Here is a 19,100-nt window from a genome sequence, read left to right on the forward strand (position 1 = left end):
GTATTTCAACAAAATAATCCAGTTATGGAACGAAAACAATTGAGAACACCCGAGTACACTCCATCGTTCCTATACTAATCGCCGACACGAAGAATATTTTGTCAAAGAGCACCAATGTATTGCAATAAGTGACGGACAAGGAGAGAGAGAGAAATGGGGTTTAACGTCCACTCGACAAGACTAGGTCATTTCGTGACTAATATATGGTTCAATTTTATTTCAATTATTTGCGTGTGCGTAGGGGTCTGTAGCAGTGAGGGGAAACCGGAGGACCCGGAGAAAACCCACGAGGTTCCACAGGCGATCCTACTCCTTGTCACGCACTACCGGGGAATTGAAACCACGCCAGTTGACTCAATGATCAATGACAGACCTTATGATACAACACGCGTAGGGGTCTGTAGCAGTGAGGGGAAACCGGAGGACCCGGAGAAAACCCACGAGGTTCCACAGGCGATCCTACTCCTTGTCACGCACTACCGGGGAATTGAAACCACGCCAGTTGACTCAATGATCAATGACAGACCTTATGATACAACACGCACTCGCTAACCACTCGGACATTCAATCCCCCTGACCGACAAGGAAAGACATCTAATAGATATGTTGTATATTCTACACATACATACATAACTTAATTGAATTTAAAAAAACGGTACTACTTATTCACTGACAGGGGGTGGGGTGTTTATTTTTATTATTATTTTTTTTTTTTTTTTTTTTTTTTTTTTTTGGTTAATACCGCCCAAAGTATGGTAAAATGTGATCGACAATGAAAGTTATGTTATATTATGCACATTCTACACTCGATTTAACATATTTAACAACGTTGGCAACTTTTCTTATGCAAACTGAATCATTCGACCCTCGTTTTAACGTTCTATGGGCGAGCTGTTTCCAACTAATTGTAATTTTAACAATAAACCGAATTTATAATCATATAATCGTTTGACAAACAACTAATTTATGGCTTCTGGATTTGATATTTAACTGAAATCGCATATGAAAATCTGCTCTCATTTGGTTAGATATTACAATTGAACAGCAGACAAAATGTCGTCCTTGGTTAACATACTGGCGGTGCTTGCTTTGGGATTATTCCATCTTACTCATGGTAAGTGGGGAGAGAGAGAGAGAGAGAGAGTGCGCGCGCGAGAGAGAGAGAGAGAGAGAGAAAGATGGTCATTTCGGGAGTAACATATGGTTCAATTTTTCAATAATTTGCTTGCGGGTAGTGAGTGGTCTTTATCAGTGGGTGGAAACAGGAGAAGCCGGACGGAGAAAACCCACTATGTTGGAAAGGCGACCCTACGCCTTGCCACGTACAAGCGTCAAATCAAAACCACGTCAGACTCAATGACGGACCTTATGATCTGTTGTTTCCCACGAAAAGCGTGTGGGTTTTCGGGGAAAGGACCGCATCACCCAAGAAAAAAAAATATCTTTCAATCTTGCACCCCCCACTCTCCGGCCAATAACTGGGAAGCGCATGCAGTTCTCATTATTCGCAAAGATAAGTCGGCTTCTTGTAAGAACCGAACTATCTTGTCAGTGCCGACAAGGTAGGTACGGATGATACTAAATCAAACTTCGCTGGTAGTGCGCACAGTGGAGAAATACGGTGAATATATGGCATGTTGGGGGATTGTATTGTATCATTTTATTGACCTATACATAAAGTACAATGGTATAAACACAATATATTCATAGATTCAATAAGGCGATGGAGGATGGAACAGGCGTAAGTCGGTGTATGTGTGGGGTGTGTGTGTTTTGTGGGGAAGCTCCCCTGCTCGCGCAGATCATATTTTTTCCTGCATTCATTGAATAACTTGGGGAATATTGCCACTTTAATTCTACACTACTATGAACCTAGATTGTGTTGTGATGTTTTGCGTTGCGTTGTGTTGTTGTAGGGTGTGGTATGGTGGTGTGTGGTATGGTGTGGTGTAGTGGTGTGTGGCATGGTGTATTGTATTGTATTGTATTGTATTGTATTTATTTTATTTTATATGAATTATAAGGAATGTACACGAGAGAGAAGTTAACTGTTAATGTACCGTTGGCGGCTGGTGAAAAACAACGTGTACCATTTGATGAGGCCGTGTATGACAGTGAACATAACTTCCATCCCCAAACTAGAACTGTTGATATCACCAAGAAATGGCAGTAAGTAAGAACTTATATATTTTGGCGGAGGAGGCGGATGTAAATTTTTCATTAATACGAAAACAAAGTGTGTGTGTGTGTGTGTGTGTGTTTGTGTGTGAGAGAGAGAGAGAGAGAGAGAGAGAGAGAGAGAGAGACGTCCATTCGACACAAACTAGGTCATTTCGGGACTAACATATGGTTTAATTTTATTTCAATAATTCGCTTGCGAGTAGGGGTCATTAGCAGTGGATTCGAAACCACACCAGTTTACTCAATGACAGACCTTAAGAGAACCATCGAGTGTTTTAAATGAATTTGGAGACACGGTGGCTAGCTAACCCGAAGGTCCATTTTTTTATACCGGGGGGGGGGGGCAATGGCCGAATGGTTAGCACGTACGCACTGTATCATAAGGCGTGTGAGTGAGCTGGCGTGGTTTCGATTTCCCGTTTATACGTGACAAGGAGCAGGGTCGCCTGTCCAATCTCGCGGAACCTCGTGGGTTATCTCCGGTTTCCTCCCACTGCTAACGACCCCTACGCGCAAGTTAATTATCGAGATAAAATTGAACCATGTGTTATTCCCGAAATGACCTATTTTTGATCCCTGGCGTGCATATAAAAAAATATTTTATATAAAGTATAGGCCGCAGTGGTGCTGTTCGGGCAAAATTTCATTCATAACACACTGTATGGCATATGTCCGTCTTCTAGTCGGTGCATAACAGTAGGGTGTTAAACTCCATTTCATTTTAACTGAATTGATATCTGTAGCACTTTCTCGACCAACACGGGAAAATAATCTTCGACCTCTTAGTTTTTGAACTTTGGCTCCCTCAGCATTTTGATAATGCCCACACTCTAAAGGTGTTCACAGTTTTATGGATACACAATTACCGAGTTTGATACTAAGCGACGTTCCGACGAGGATACTCTCGGCTTTATCATGCAAATGATCTAAATATATATACAGAATATGCAACAAAGATATAAATTAAATTCAATTAAAGCTTAACACCTTTGATTAGGGGCCATAAGGAACAAACTCAGTAATTGTGTATCCATAAAATTGTACCTTGTGTTAATATGTTTAATTACTACATGTAAATGTCAATCAAAGAAGATGTTCACAGCTGATTCGAAACTAAAAATAAGTGAACGTTGACTGACAGTAAAGTGCAACTAACAATATTCTGCGGCAATGTGACAGCCCACTAGTCGGGATTCGTTCAATGAAATAATTATTTTGTGGTTAAATGTTGCCGATCAAATATACATTTTCGTCCATCTTTAATTAAAGGACACTGTTCGTGTCAGCCATTATCAAATATGGGATAGAACTTGGTAAACACATTCCAAAAATAATTTTAACACAAGAGAGCATTGCTAAGATATATGCGTAACGAAGATTTGAAGAAAAGGGAAGTGACGCAAAACTGACTGAAGTAACGAACGATATATGATAATGGTTAGCGTGTGCGCGCTGTATGATAAGACCTGTCATTGAGTCAACTGGCGTGGTTTCGATTGACCGATTGAACGTGACAAGGAGTAGGGTCGCCTGTTTCCTCCCACTGCTAAAGACCCCTACGCACCAGCGAATTATTGAAATAAAATTAAACCATATGTTAGTCCCGAAATGACCTAGTTTGTGTCGAGTGGACGTTAAACCCCATTTCTCTCTCTTTCTCTCTCTAACACATTATCGGTTATTTTCAGTTTGTGTCCTTATACATATAATTGTCAATTAAAACTAATCAGTTTCGTAAATAGTTTATACATTATCAGTATCGTGAGACCGTAAAAGAATCCAACAAGGAAGTCCACATTAAACTAAATTCAGACTATACAACATACTAGATCAAGGAGGATGTATGTGTTTTCATTGTTTAGTTGTTCGAGAGACTTGAAAAATCTCGACAAACTCTTACTGATAGATTAACCAGTCATTCAAATGAAAAAACACCACGATGTATGGTTGTTTACAGCTACTGGTTTGATGTGAAATGAAATGGGGTTTAGCGTCCTTCTTCTCTGCATACACCACGGCTTACTCTTATTTCCAAATCCCAACTGTCAAGAGTTCTTTTGTATGGACGCCAATGTGTACACGAGTCCTCAATTTATCGACTATGTGCCGTCCCTTGCCAGGCCATCCGCCCTACACCAGTGACAAGTGGGAATCACGCGGAAAAACTCGACGAACGTTCTCAACTAACGCAGTGATCGAACACGGGCTCTCCATGTTAGCGAACCAGCGTCTTATTCACTGAGCCACCGCAACCCCCAGCCTCAGGTATTTAAGAATCCTCACATGTTTTATTGAGTGCTCCTTTAACAGGTCCTTAAATGTAAAGCTCTTATTGCAATACTGATCCCAATACTGATACGGGCATTGGGACCATAATGAGTGTTTAATGACATTACGAAAAATCCAATCTCGAATCTGTAGTAAATATGTCCCTAAAGGATTCAGTAATTCTGATAGATAGCCTTTATGCCAACAAGCACTTGCCAATTTATCCTTACTAATTCCGTATTAAGGCAAGACATTATCAAGATCGTTGGGTGTTATTGTCGAGAGAAGACGACTTGGTCTTAATAATAGAATAAATTGACACAAAAGATTGGGCTACTTTTCTATGAGCAGGTGTTACGTGAGAACATATTAATACTAATACCACCATCAATTTTAAAATCAGTAAATAAAGAAGGCTTAAGACTGTGTAATTTTCACATTAGTTCAATATATCCTTTCAGTCTTGTGATAACAATATTATGTTCTATTTACATGATGCCTAATAATAGATCATTACCTGGAAGGAGATCCCAGTCTATTACATGATGCCCAATAATAGATCATTACCAGAAAGGGAACCCCAGTGAGCCTTACTTTGACTACCGTCTTTCAATTTTAAAACGTTCGGAAGTCATTCATTTTCGATTATAAGCAACAACGCGGAACCAAAATTGTGTATGTTCTCTATATAGATGACAACGGACAATAATCATTACCAGAAGGGTATACGCATGCAATTCCATATTTCCCCTTAGATCCTAAAACCAATTCTTACTTAAGATTTTCAAACCATTCTCATGAATTTTTATTTATATATTAGGACTTGATTGCGTGTGATAAAACTTTGAAAGGTGTCATCCTGGGCCTAATAATAGTAATAATGATGCCATTTATGGCGGAAACCATGACATTGAATGAACCTTGAACTTTGCAACTCGATTATCACAGGTGATACTTGGTATTCGCGATGGCCGAGGAATCTGATAGGCTTCCCGGCTGGACCGACCAATAGCCAATCGAAATTAGTGCCGAAATATTCAGGTCGTTGATAAGATGTACGGGGGTTAAAGCCTTCTGTTAAAGATGAGGTGCCACTAAAATAAAAAAAAATGTCTTTATATATTTCAGTTACTATATCGAGGCGCATGTGTCGATCTCTGGATTAGAGCCAGGGAAAAACGCTGGGGTCAAGGTCCAGCATGAAGATAAAAACGGACAGACAACAACACTAAAGGAATGCCATACAAACGATGACAAGGTCCGACGTAATCTGTGCAAGATGGATACTAAAACCTCTCTTGACAATGGTGATAAAATTTATGTAGAAGTTCTCTCAGAGAGCGATGCCGTGATTACACCAGAAGGAACCTATATTTTCTTGTCCGAGATACACATGGATTATGTGAACAGCAAGTGAAATCATAATTGTAATAACTCAGTCTAAATAGTAAATGAAATGAAGTTTAATACGACTGTTGCTTGTTGTCTTCTAATATTCTATTTTAATTGGGGGGGGGGGGGGTCGGATGGCCGAATGGTTAGCAATATCTTCGAAGACAATCCGTCTGTACGATATTCCCGAACTAGGTCGGGCACCAAGACTTGAAATTATGGAAAGCAATTTTAAAAGAAAAATCTCCAACTCACCCCCTCCCATCCCTCTCCCGCTATACACCGAAAAGGTTTCTCGAACTCACCCCTGGGGGTGGGGGGTGGGGGGTGGGGGGATGGCTGAATGGTTAGCACGTGCGTGCTGTATCATAATGTCTGTCATTGAGTCAACTGGCGTGGTTTCAAATCCTCGGTTGTACGTGGCAGGGAGTAGGGTCGCCTGTCCAACATCGTGGGTTTTCTCCGGGTCCTTCGGTTTCCTCCCACTACGCGCAAGGGAATTATTGAAATAAAATTGAACCATGTGTTAGTTCCGAAATGACCTAGTTTGTGTCGAGTGGACGTTAAACCCCATATCTCTCTCTCTCTCCCTATTTTAATCCAAAAGCCATGGATCGTAAGCATTATCAACCCATTCAACATAGGGCGCATTATATCCTGGAGAGAGAGAGAGAGAGGGGAGGGGGGAGAGAGAGAGAGAGAGAATGGGGTTTAACGTCACGTACGACCGGGGATTCGAAACAACGCCAGTTGACTCAATAACCATTCGGCCATCTACCTCCCTATATCCTGGAGGGTGTTTGCGTGCCATAAAACAATATTAAAGACGCATTATGTAAGATTTAAATAAAGAGTTGGCCGTTCGTGATATAATAAGATTAAAACTATATAATGAAAAATTAATATATACTATTCAAAAAAAGTAGGGGATATTTGATTTTGGGGGCATAATACTAAAATATACAAATGACTACGAAAAAAGTCACTATAGAACCTAACAGAAGAAACATTTCCAGTTACATGTGACGCCCAAACGCACCAATAGCTACCGCATGGAATGCAGGTGATGATTGGGATCATCATGGGGGTCCAACCCAAGATTTGCACGACTCTGACTTTGAATGTTACAGTCATTGTGGCATTGAATTCCAGGGTGGAAACATCAGTTTATTTGTTTTAGTGACCAGAAAACAAATTTTGATATGCGTCGGCTTACCCAAAATGAAAGGTTACGTGCCCTTGGCATGCTACAGATCGGCACAACACAGGCGGTTGTGGCGCAGACGATGAATGTTTCTCAGTCTGTCATAAGCAGGCTATGGTCCAGATACCGTGATACACAATCTGTACAGGACAGACCACGCTCAGGTCGACCAAGGGCGACAACTCAAGCCCAGGATCGATTTATCCGTACCTTGGCCTTGAGAAATCGTGTCATCACAGCAAATCAGATCAGCGCTCGTCTTCAAACAGACACTGGTGTGAGAGTGAGTGGCCAGACGATTCGGAATCGACTGCATAGGGGTCACCTTCGCGCCCGACGTCCTCGCGTGATCCCTTGTTTGAGAGATCATCACATTCAGGCAAGACGTCGTTGGTGTAGGGATCGTCAACACTGGGATAATCGACGCTGGAGCAATGTGATGTTTTCAGATGAGTCAAGGTTCACTGTTGATTTTTTGGACAGACGTAGGAGGGTGTGGCGTCGTCGAAACGAGCGCTTCCAAGACGTTAACGTCATCAGGCATGATCGATTTGGGGGTGGTTCTGTTATGGTGTGGGGAGGCATCACTGTTGCTGGAAGAACGGCTTTACATGTTGTTGCAGGGCGTGTTACAGGCCAGTACTACCGGGACAACATCTTGGCAGTCCATGTTGTGCCGTTCGCACGACGTCATGGCCGCCGTTTCATCTTCCAGGATGACAACGCAAGATGTCACAGGGCCAGGATCGTTACAGGTTACCTCCAACAACAGAACATCACCACATTACCTTGGCCAGCACTGAGTCCCGACCTCTCCCCCATCGAGCATGTCTGGGACATGCTTGGACAGAGGTTACGTCAACGTCAACAACGTCCTGCCAATGTCCAAGAACTTGCTGCTGCGTTGCAACAGGAATGGGACAATCTGGACCAAAATGACCTTAGACGTCTCATTAGGAGTATGCCACGTCGGATCAATGCTTGTTTGGCAAACAGAGGAGGATTTACCCGTTACTGACTTGGTTGTGATGCTGTGGTAACTTTGCTGTTTGACCCCGGGTATCATTTTACCCTTATAATGGTCAGTCTGTGCCTTACTTAGTCTAACGATCATTTGGAATAAATCGATGAATGTGAACTTCATTTCATTTTGTCATTTGTTTCTTCGTCAGTTTCATTAGGTGACTTTAATAACACTTAAAAATCAAATATCCCCTACTTTTTTTGAATAGTATATTTAAAATTTCAGTCAATTTACTTTATTCTGGACGATGTTATGATCATTTGAAGTTTTTACAAGAATAGCGTAGTCTCGGTTATCATTGTTGCAATAATAAACGAAGTCTCGACTTTCTGTTTTAACATTAACCGATTAAATGGCGTGGATTGTCTAATCCATTTAATACTCAAGTTGTCAGATGAGACAGATTTGATTATCTTGGAATTTCTCTGGCACTGCAGCGATGCTCGTTTGGGTGACGTATAACATCTGTAGTTTTCATGGAAATATAAATCTAAAATGAATGAATGAACGTCCTACTGTTCTGAACAGGGGCGTAAATGTGCGGGGGAAAAAAATAGTCGGTCGCAAAATCAGTGCAGTCGGTCGCAAAATAAGAGCAGTCGGTATCAAAATAAGTGCTCACTGCACACGTCACGCTACTCACGCAAAACTTTAGTATAAAATAACCTTGTCAACTTATCATGTTTGAAAAAATGTTGTGTTTCACTCTTATTCTGTTGTCAGTATTTAGGTCTAAGAACAAAATTTCCTCCAGGGAGAAAAATAGTCGGTCTCAAAATAAGTGCAGTCACTGCAGTCGGTCTCAAAATTATGCATCGCCGTCTTAATGAATTAATGAGGTAAACAAATAATGCCAGAATAGATCCCAAATACTAGTCGGTCGCAAAATCAGTGCAGTCGGTCGTAAGATATGAGCAGTCGGTATCAAAATAAGTGCTCACTGCACACGTCACGCTACTCACGCAAAACTTTAGTATAAAATAACCTTGTCAACTTATCATGTTTGAAAAAAATGTTTTTCACCCCATGGCAAAAAAATATTCGGTCTCAAAAAAAGTGCTCACCGCAGTCGGTCTCAGACTAAAGGAATTAATGGGGTGTTTTCTGACCATCAGAATTCTGCAAAATCTCTCCCCAAAGTCCAGGGCATTTCAGAGACCAAGTAAGCGCCCCGTTGACGTAAAGTGCCCTCAGGCCCGGTCCTCAAAAATTAAAAGCTCAGTTACATATCGGCGCTCAATTCCATTATGCCATCATTCTTCAACTCCTTCTCTGTCTTATACGATCCCATCACTAGTGAGTGAGTCGTGGGTCAAAAGACTGTATAATTGTTAGTTCTATTCTCACAAAACAGGCGACATTGACAGATAGGCCTCAAGATTCTGTCCCATTTCTTATCCTCTCGTTAACGAGAATTTGGATCCATTTGCCATGACATTGACTAAAATTGTCAGGCCCAGTCCCAAAAATTAAAAGCTCGCTTACACATCTGAAATTATTTCGCGCCTGCGGCGCTCGATTCCATTATAACATCATTCTTCCACTCCTCTGTTGTCTTATACTGTCTCAGCACTATCATATTCACGGTTATACTGAACTGCCTAGTTATGTTAGTACTACTTTAGAGGTGTAAATTCTCTCTTCGGATATAACAGACTTCGAATGATTCTTCAATTCTTTAATATACCGGAACATAAATATACATATATTGTCATACAGTACTGACAGGCCAGTTACTGCACTTAGTATGGGATCCTAACTAGTGACTGCCTTCAATGTACAAATTTTGTTATATTTAAGGAAAATCAGATAAAAAGATCAAAGTAAATGTAATTAAAACTGACATGTCGATAGATGAACAATGCATAAAACAATATAATAAATCAACAAAAACAATAGATGGGATTAACGTCGTTACCAATGACGGCTTGAAAAGTGGTGACAGGTTAACGACTTACTAGGAAGTTGATCTTAAAGTGGTTAATTTAAGAAGCATTAATTATATTAGCGATAGCAGATTATCACACCATTATAATTTCCTGTGTTTTAGAAAAGACGCGTCCCTGCGTCTTAATTAACGATACGAAAGAAATGATATATTATTTGTTGAATGATGAAAAACACAATAATATTAAATATTGAATTCGTAAAGTTAAACAATCGAGCAAGAGAGAAAAAATTTGAGCCGAACACGAATACTGACTGTAGCTAAGATTATCACACTATTACAATTTCCTCTGTTTTAGAAAAGACGAGTCCCTGCGTCTTAATACACAACATGAACTAAATGATACATTACATTGTTGACTCATGGAATCAGGTAAATAAAAAGATGACATTAAATATTGAGTCCATTAAGTTGGAAGTCCCAATCAAGGATTAACAAAATACACAAACGGGCAACAGTGGTATAATTCAAGAAGCAAACACTAATAGTACTGTCTACAGCCAGGAAATTTAGATCTCCATTTCCAGTTAGATTCCCATTCATAACTATTATAGCTTTCCACGGGCACGGCTCTTAGATTAAAATCTCCACATTGTTGTCTTACAGTTTTTGCACATTCCCAGTATGTCCCTCGTTCGGTTTGTATTAGGTATTCATGGTCATCCGGATTGCCCAAATATCGCTGTCGTAGAATGTTTTCAATCCGAGCAAAGGGTGTAGGTTCCACTGGAACTTTAAGGTTTGGCATAATACTCTTGTTCTCCCCCATTAGCGCAACGAAGGTGTCGTCGCGTTTCAGATGTGGCAATCCTAAAATGTCGATATCTTCGCCGTACATGCCACCATTCATCGAAGATTCTGTTTGAGAAATCGGGTCTTTGGTAACAGCTACTGTTTGGGTGGTCTTGTTAAAAACACGCACTGCTTTTGTCTGGCATAACTTCGACTTCAATTTCTTTGTGGGGATATCAGGAAGAGGGTGCTCTCCAGGCATTTTTTCCTCTGTATTTGTAATGGTACTTACGTTTGGTAGTTGAGTCTGCTGTTTTTCTTTGTAACTCTGACTTCTGTACCAATCTCGCTTGAGTTTACTGGCTGATTTCCTCTTTTGTGGCACCGAAGAATAGAAACCACTCCATGTTAGCACAACGCCAAATTTATTTCCACTGCTTTCTATTCTCCATTGGTTGGCCTCTGTTTCAATGTCCATGATTTTAAAAATCTCAGCCAATTTTTCAGGGATTAAAACCTGTTCCATTTTGAAGATGTCGTTTGGGGGTGGCGTGGTATACTCGCTATGACTTGTAGAGAGGTTGGGGTCTTGTCACACAAAAAACTTCTCCGCCAACTTTAGAGGTGTAAATTCTCTCTTCGGATATAACAGACTTCGAATGATTCTTCAGTTCTTTAATATACCGGAACATAAATATACATATATCTTCATACAGTACTGACAGGCCAGTTACTGCACTTAGTAAGGGATCCTAACTAGTGACTGCCTTCAATGTACAAATTTTGTTATATTTAAGGAAAATCAGATAAAAAGATAAAAGTAAATGTAATTAAAACTGACATGTCGATGGATGAACAATGCATAAAAGATTAAACAATATAATAAATCAACAAAAACAATAGATGGGATTAAAGTCGTTACCAATGACGGCTTGAAAAGTGGTGACAGGTTAACGACTTACTAGGAAGTTGATCTTAAAGTGGTTAATTTAAGAAGCATTAATTATATTAGCGATAGCAGATTATCACACCATTATACTACCACTGGCACTGGTGTGTGGGTTGTGGGGCGTCAGACTATACAAAAGTTCTGTCAACTCTTGCAAAACAGGCGGAATTGACAGGGGCAGATCTCGAGATTTTGTCTAATTGACTCACATCTCTGGTCCTCTCGTCCACAAGAATTTCTCCCAGCAATGACCTCAAATGCCAAGATATTGACTCAATTTTTCAAAATTGTCTCAGATTGCTCAGTGTTATAGGCACAATCATAAATGACATAAACATTATGTCAACTTAAATAAAACTGCTTTCCGGCGAGACAACGATCGGCAAATAACTATATAATTATACAATATCATCTATGTTCTACCGAGACGCTTAATGTTATAGCCAGTATTTTGTTGACATTCATTGTGGGGTGGGATTGCGGCTGGGGTGGCGCCCTAGATTTGGACCCCCTCCCCTATCTAGATCCGCTACTGCACATGGCCCCTACAAAACTCGCACCTGTGGTGCTCGGCTCCTGAATGCGTCACTCGTACTAGGGGTATGGGCATCAGTCGGTCGCATTTTGGCTAAACACCCCCCCCCCCCCAAACAAAATCGTTATGTACACCCCTGGTTCTGAACCGACTGGCCTAATGAAGACGGGCGTACTCCATATAGTGTGCTTCGGACTCTCATATCGAATTACATGGTTCTTTCACGTGGATGCTAATTTGTTCACAGGACCACGGTTTTACGCCCCATCCCGCATCAATGACAAGTGGGAACCACACCGCAAAATCCCGATGTACTTTCTCGCCCAACTTCAAGGTTAGCAGGCCAGTGTCTTACTCATCGTGCCACCGCGATTCCAAATTTAACACACAATAGTGAGATATTGCATTTACTTGAGATTGGGTGTGGTTCTAACGCGTGCGCTTTATCCGACACGATCTATTACTGAGTCGCAAACCAAACCAAACCACATGTATTTTCGACGACACCAACCACTTCTAAAGACTCATACACATGCGCGACCTATGTAAACAACCGGTATTTATGAAGACGGCCATACACCATGCAGTGTGCTATGGGGGGGGGATTTTCCCGGTAAGCGGCTCTAATACTGCTCTTATCTCCTTTACGTACATGCCAGTGCGACCGTGTTTTTTCGTCGCATTCGAACGATTAGAGATCCTCCGTTGTCAGTGATGCAGGACGGAGGGGCTGACAAGGAAAGCTGTCTAGTCGTTCGGATGGGACGAAAAACCGAGGTCCCGTGTACACATTGGCGTGCACGTAAAAGATCCCTTGGCAGTTGGAATTCGATATAAGGGTAGGCCGTAGTGCCGCTGTCCGGGCAAAATTTCCCTCATAGCACACTGTATGGCGTATGCCCGTCTTCATTATCCCAGGTTAGGAGCAGAACAGTAAGACGTTAAACTCCATTTCATTTCATTTCATTTCACACCAACGTGAAGGATCAACCACTGACAAGCGGAAACTGAGTAGAAAATTGACCTCTTCCAGTACTGGCAAGCATTAACAGATATGTTGAGAGCTGGATAACAAATTTGATCTATTTTTGGTATTTAATAAAAGATAATGTAGTGTAATGTATAATTAACGTATACATCTGAAATAATAACAGAGAAAATGGCAATCGATAGTCCTTGGAAGAGCCATATATAAAGAGATTCTGACCTTCTGCTGTCACTGTCGGCATTTTGTTAGCCAGTGGGTAAGTTTGATAGATCAGAAATGAAATGGGGTTTAACGCCCATCAACATTACAGAACAAAACAAATATGAGAGAGGGAGAGAGAGAAAGAGAGAGAGAGAGAGGGGGGTGGTAGCGTCCATTCGACACAGGCTAGGTCATTTCGGGACTAACATGGTTCAATTTTATTTTAATAGTTCTCTTGTGCGTAGGGGTCTTTAGTAGTGAGAGGAAACCGGAGGACCCGGAGAAAACCCACGAGGTTAGACAGGCGACCCTACTCCTTGCCATTTACAACCGGAGAATCGAATCCACGCCAGTTGCCTTAACGACAGCGTCTTATTCGGCCACCCAACCCACAAGAAAGACAAATATCAATAATGAGTATCAATGAAAACGAACGAAATGATAGCTCGACATAAGACAGAGTGGGCCCGATAATAAGATTAGACAAACAGCCATTGGGATATTAGTTGGCCAGACTCTCTATATTACGGCCCCGGTCCTTGGTATTTAGCACGAATCACGCCAGCGCATTAACCCTCGGTTGTCAAATATCAAATGAAATGAAATGAAATGGGGTTCAACGTCATACCGTTCTGCTCCGACTGGGCTAATGAAGACGAACATACGCTATACAGTGTGCTACGAGGGCTATTTTGCCCGGGCAGCGGCACTATGACCGACTCTTCTATCGAATTCTAACTGCCAAGGGATCTTTTACGTGCACACAAATGTATACATGGGACCTCGGCTTTTCTTCCCATCCAAATGATTAGACAGCCGTCCTTGTCAGGCCCTCCGTCCTGCACCACTGACAAGAGGGAACCACGTCGCAAAATCCCGATGAACTTCCTCGGCTAATGCCAAGCCGAAGGTAAATCCGCACTGAATTCTCGGTTCGACTGGCTGTTTTGCGAGAAAATGGGATGCGAAAAAACTAATACAGTAGATGTTTAACCGTGTTGCCTGTATTTAATATATTGGACATTGTACATATTTGGATTTATTTGCAAACGGATTAAAACACAGATCTTATTTCGTTTCGTTTTATATAGTTTAAAAGTAATGAAACGAAATATTGATCTATAATTTGATCAGATCGAACGTCTACCATCTAGGTACCTTCTGAAATTCAGAGGAAAGTCTCTCTCTGATCAAAATGTCCATCGTGGCACATTGCTTGGCGTATGCCCGTCTTCATGAGCCCGGATAAAGCAGAACAGTAGGACGTTAAATCCCATTTCAATTCATTTTAACATTTTTCTTTTAAACGTTAAAAGGGAAATTACTCTTGCGATAGTTGTCCATTAAATGGCTGTGATCAGTGACAACAGTTCATGAAATGAAATGGGGTTTTAACGTCCTACTGTTCTGCTCCTATACTGGGCTAATGAAGACGGGCATACGCCATACAGTGTGCGATGAAGGAAATTTTGCCCGGGCAGCGGCACTATCGCCTACTCTTATATCGAATTCCAAATGCCAAGGGATCTTTTACGTGCATTCCAATGTATACACGGGACCTCAGTTTTTCGTCTCATCCGAAGGACTAGACAGCTGTCCTTGTCAGGCCCTCCGTCCTGCATCACTGACAAGGGGGGAACCACGTCGGAAAATCCAGATGAACATTCTCGGCCAATGCAGAGATCGAACACCCGACCTCCAGGCTAGCGAGCCAGCGTCTTAAGACAACAGTTCATTTAGTCGTTTATTTGATTAAAGGACCCTAACAGACGTCTGTAAGATTGAAGTTAACAGTTACCATACAGTTACCATACAGTTACCATACAGTTCTATATTAATATTATAATTAATTCTAATGGACAGAAGCCTTCTTATATACTATTCAAAAAAAGTAGGGGATATTTGATTTTGGGGGCATAATACTAAAATATGCAAATGACTACGAAAAAAGTCACTATAGAACCTAACAGAAGAAACATTTCCAGTTACATGTGACGCCCAAACGCACCAATAGCTACCGCATGGAATGCAGGTGATGCTTGGGATCATCATGGGGGTCCAACCCAAGATTTGCACGACTCTGACTTTGAATGTTACAGTCATTGTGGCATTGAATTCCAGGGTGGAAACATCAGTTTAATTGTTTTAGTGACCAGAAAACAAATTTTGATATGCGTCGGCTTACCCAAAATGAAAGGTTACGTGCCCGTGGCATGCTACAGATCGGCACAACACAGGCGGTTGTGGCGCGGACGATGAATGTTTCTCAGTCTGTCATAAGCAGGCTATGGTCCAGATACCGTGATACACAATCTGTACAGGACAGACCACGCTCAGGTCGACCAAGGGCGACAACTCAAGCCCAGGATCGATTTATCCGTACCTTGGCCTTGAGAAATCGTGTCATCACAGCAAATCAGATCAGCGCTCGTCTTCAAACAGACACTGGTGTGAGAGTGAGTGGCCAGACGATTCGGAATCGACTGCATAGGGGTCACCTTCGCGCCCGACGTCCTCGCGTGATCCCTTGTTTGAGAGATCATCACATTCAGGCAAGACGTCGTTGGTGTAGGGATCGTCAACACTGGGATAATCGACGCTGGAGCAATGTGATGTTTTCAGATGAGTCAAGGTTCACTGTTGATTTTTTGGACAGACGTAGGAGGGTGTGGCGTCGTTATGGTGTGGGGAGGCATCACTGTTGCTGGAAGAACGGCTTTACATGTTGTTGCAGGGCGTGTTACAGGCCAGTACTACCGGGACAACATCTTGGCAGTCCATGTTGTGCCGTTCGCACGACGTCATGGCCGCCGTTTCATCTTCCAGGATGACAACGCAAGATGTCACAGGGCCAGGATCGTTACAGGTTACCTCCAACAACAGAACATCACCACATTACCTTGGCCAGCACTGAGTCCCGACCTCTCCCCATCGAGCATGTCTGGGACATGCTTGGACAGAGGTTACGTCAACGTCAACAACGTCCTGCCAATGTCCAAGAACTTGCTGCTGCGTTGCAACAGGAATGGGACAATCTGGACCAAAATGACCTTAGACGTCTCATTAGGAGTATGCCACGTCGGATCAATGCTTGTTTGGCAAACAGAGGAGGATTTACCCGTTACTGACTTGGTTGTGATGCTGTGGTAACTTTGCTGTTTGACCCCGGGTATCATTTTACCCTTATAATGGTCAGTCTGTGCCTTACTTAGTCTAACGATCATTTGGAATAAATCGATGAATGTGAACTTCATTTCATTTTGTCATTTGTTTCTTCGTCAGTTTCATTAGGTGACTTTAATAACACTTAAAAATCAAATATCCCCTACTTTTTTTGAATAGTATATTATTTTCTTATTTATCTATTGAGTCAAGTGGCGCGGTTTCGATTCCCCGGTTGTACGTGACAACAATGGCCTGTCCAACCTCGTGGGTTTTCTGTGCGCGCTGTATGGTAAGGCTTGTCATTGAGTCAACTGGCGTGGTTTCGATTCCCCGGTTGAACGTGACAAGGAGTAGGGCCGCCTGTCCAACCTCGTGGGTTTTCTCCGGGTCCTACGGTTTCCTCCCACTGCTAAAGACCACTACGCGCAAGCGAATTATTGAAATAAAATTGAACCATATGTTAGTCTTGAAATTTCCTAGTTTATGTCGAGTGGACGTTAAACCCCATTTCTCTCTCTTTCTTATTTATCTATTTTTAAACTATCTAATGTTAGATTCCCACTTTCTCCATTCGTGCTACGATTGAAATAATGGTTTTAATCGTGGATTAAGCGTGTTCATCCTATCAGGTCTTATCATAAATTGAGGTCAGTCGTAGCAATTGTATTGATCGTATCAAAACGTATCCGAAACGTATCTGCACACACCAGATCGCGGACTCAATAGGGAAATTCCTATTGTAAAGCATCGCACGACAGTGGGAACCTGGCATTAGCAAGAACGTACAACAAGTTAATCTATCTATATATATATTTGTGACTGTCGTCTGTCTGTCTGTCTGTTCGGGGTTGGCGGCTACACTAGGTCTGCCCCGAGTCTGAAATTTTGGGTATAGGGGTAGCTCGGACCGGGGAGTAACATAGGCCAGGTGGTGTTAGTCTACCGCTTCCGGTTTCGGAGTTATGACCCCCGGGCGAAGTCTGTCTGTTCGGGGTTGGCGGCTACACTAGGTCTGCCCCGAATCTGAAATTTGGGGTATAGGGGTAACTCGGACCGGGGAGTAACATAGGTCAGGTGGCGTTAGTCTACCACTTCCGGTTTCGGAGTTATGATCCCCAAGCGAAGCCGGTCTGTTCGGGGTTGGCGGCTACACTAGGTCTGCTCCGAGTCTGAAATTTGGGGTATAGGGGTAGCTCCGACCGGGGAGTAACATAGGCCAGGTGGCTTAGTCTACCACTTCCGGTTTCGGAGTTATGACCCCCGAGCGAAGCCGGATATCTGTCTGCCTGTCTGTTCGGGGTTGGCGGCTACACTAGGTCTGCCCCGAGTCTGAAATTTGGGGTATAGGGGAAGCTCGGACCGGGGAGTAACATAGGCCAGGTGGCGTTAGTCTACCACTTCCTGTTTCGGAGTTATGACCCCGAGCGAAGCCGGGTGTCTGTCTGTCTGTTCGGGGTTGACGGCTACACTAGGTCTGCCCCGAGTCTGAAATTTGGGGTATAGGGGTAGCTCGGACCGGGGAGTAACATAGGCCATGTGGCGTTAATCTACCACTTCCGGTTTCGGAGTTATGACCCCCGAGCGAAGCCGGTCTTTCCGGGGTTGGCGGCTACACTAGGTCTGCCCGGAGTCTGAAATTTGGGGTATAGGGGTAGCTCCGACCGGGGAGTAACATAGGCCAGGTGGCGTTAGTCTACCACTTCCGGTTTCGGAGTTATGACCCCCGAGCGAAGCCGGGTATCCTGCTAGTATGCTATAAAGTCGTTGGTTGTCATCTGTATTTTAGGACAATATTTTGTATCTAATGTTGTACAGCTTAAACAGGCATTATTCAAGAGGTAAATCTGCCTATTGTAGGTCTTGCCTTAGGCCTTAAATGTTATATCTATCTATATATATATATTTGTGACTGTCTGTCTGTCTGTCTGTTCGGGGTTGGCGGCTACACTAGGTCTGCCCCGAGTCTGAAATTTGAGGTATAGGGTTAGCTCGGACCGGGGAGTAACATAGGCCAGGTGGCGTTAGTCTACCACTTCCGGTTTCGGAGTTATGACCCCCGAGCGGCTACACTAGGTCTGCCCTGAGTCTGAAATTTGGGGTATAAGGGTAGCTCGGACCGGGGAGTAGCATAGTTAGTCTACCACTTCCGGTTTCGGAGTTATGACCCCCGAGCGAATTCTATCTGTTCGGGGTTGGCGGCTACATCTGCTCCGAGTCTGAAATTTGGGGTATAGGGGTAGCTCGGACCGGGGAGTAACATAGACCAGGTGGCGTTAGTCTACCACTTCCGGTTTCGGAGTTATGACCCCCGAGCGAAGCCGGGTATCCTGCTAGTAAACTGTTAATTAGACATTTATTAATATGACATTTATTAATCAAGTCTCGATGCCATCGGATAGGTCCATTTTTAAGTAGGTTAGAACAGTGCAGCCATTTAATGATTTAATCTAAAGTACGGTGGTTACAATCAGTGCACACATCTTGCCAAACCTTCAAAGGCTAATATCTTCGCT

At 42.6% G+C, this 19,100-nt stretch overlaps 1 long non-coding RNA gene across 1 annotated transcript; it reads left to right on the forward strand.

Moving 5' to 3' along the window:
* The first annotated feature begins 966 nt into the window (after window positions 1-966).
* Window positions 967-5,916, forward strand: LOC126829462 (uncharacterized). The gene is made up of 3 exons (XR_007683410.2): window positions 967-1,114; window positions 2,025-2,169; window positions 5,578-5,916. It is a non-coding gene; the product is annotated as an uncharacterized LOC126829462 (long non-coding RNA).
* Window positions 5,917-19,100: the final 13,184 nt, after the last annotated feature.

This window comes from Patella vulgata, chromosome 8, assembly GCF_932274485.2.
Source record: "Patella vulgata chromosome 8, xgPatVulg1.2, whole genome shotgun sequence".
Classification (NCBI taxonomy): domain Eukaryota; kingdom Metazoa; phylum Mollusca; class Gastropoda; family Patellidae; genus Patella; species Patella vulgata.